The sequence below is a fragment of the Cucurbita moschata genome, unplaced genomic scaffold (assembly GCF_002738365.1).
Source record: "Cucurbita moschata cultivar Rifu unplaced genomic scaffold, Cmos_1.0 Cmo_Scf00092, whole genome shotgun sequence".
NCBI lineage: Eukaryota > Viridiplantae > Streptophyta > Magnoliopsida > Cucurbitales > Cucurbitaceae > Cucurbita > Cucurbita moschata.
The window spans coordinates 268169-269650 of NW_019268608.1; positions in this window are offsets into that span (position 1 = coordinate 268169).

The window sequence follows — 1482 nt, forward strand, 5'->3', positions numbered from 1 at the left end:
AAAAAAAAAAAAAAAAAAAAGTACAAAAAAACTCAAACACAGAGATAGATTAAAGCTACATAACAACCCCATCCGTGAGTGCACAACCTTTGAAGGCTCCCTCATCTCAACGATAAGTTTTGGTCTAGAATTTAAAACTTTCAGATCTTACCGTTCCTTAACCAGATTCAAACCAGATTCTTGAACTCCTAGTACCTTAAATAAAGTTGGTATCCTCTCATAAAACAGGAATTTCTCTTAAGATCATTAAATTCTTATAGACTCCAGGCTCAATATCATTAATACAATTATGTTTTATCTTGAACACGCCAAACATAAAACTAAAGTGCGTTCAATTTAACTCCATTTTATTGCCATCTTGAATGATGTGTCGGGTATATTCTTGATTTAAAAGTTCTTGTGACATGACAGTCCATATTAGTTAAGCTTTTTGCAAAATCACAAGTTAAAATACAACAACGAGGAACCTAGGTCTATTAGTCAATTCAAAGACAATTTCTTTCTCCATCTTATCAATAATAATAGTTGAACTAAATCCATATTATGCAAAGAAACAAGTTTATGACTCATAAAAACAACTACCTACCTTATGTCCTAAAAATTTGAAAACATAAGTTGTGGTTGATAATTACACAAAAATTTCCCTAAATCCATGAATTCGTGTCCAATTAGTCAATCCTAAAGATTGTAACTAGCATATAGTAATTGAAGCTCCACAAATGAAGTAATTTAAAGTTCCCTTTACCTAACAAAAGTTCATCTCATCTTTAATGAAGCATGAATTGCACTGAAGTTCATGAAATGCTTATAGACTCAAACTCTGAGTACTATTAATGCAATTATGTTTCATATGAGTTTGTCATAAATGAAACTAAGGTGCATTCAATACAACTTTATTTTCTTGTCATACGAGGCAAAATAGAAAAATTAAATCAAACAAACTGATGAACTGAACCGAATCAATCCAACCAAAATTGATTAGTTTGTTTCTTTTGTTGGGTTGTTGGTTTATTTGATAACCCTGGTATATTATAACAATTCAACTTTTCGTTTTATAGCCCTCCAACTACTAAGAAAAAAATATATTTGAGTAGAATTTAAAAATATTGGGTGTTCAAGAAAAGACTTCATATTCAAAATCAACCTAACTTCATATTCGACATTTTATACTTACCATCATGCTCTTAATACTCATAGTCTTTCTTAACATCCCATCCCAAGGCTTTATCTCCAAGACAAATTCTACATCCGAGGACTTCACGTGTTCCCTGCAATACGACAAAATACGACCTTAATACCTAGGCCTAAGGCTTCATACATACATTTCAAGTGGTATAACAAGGGCATTTGGTCTAGTGGTATGAAAGTTCGATTCTCAAAATGCCCCTTCAAGAGATTGTAGTATGAAAGACGTTTACCAAGTAAATAAATACGTTAAAATAACACAAGTGACACATATGTAAACTATGTTATTAATATTTT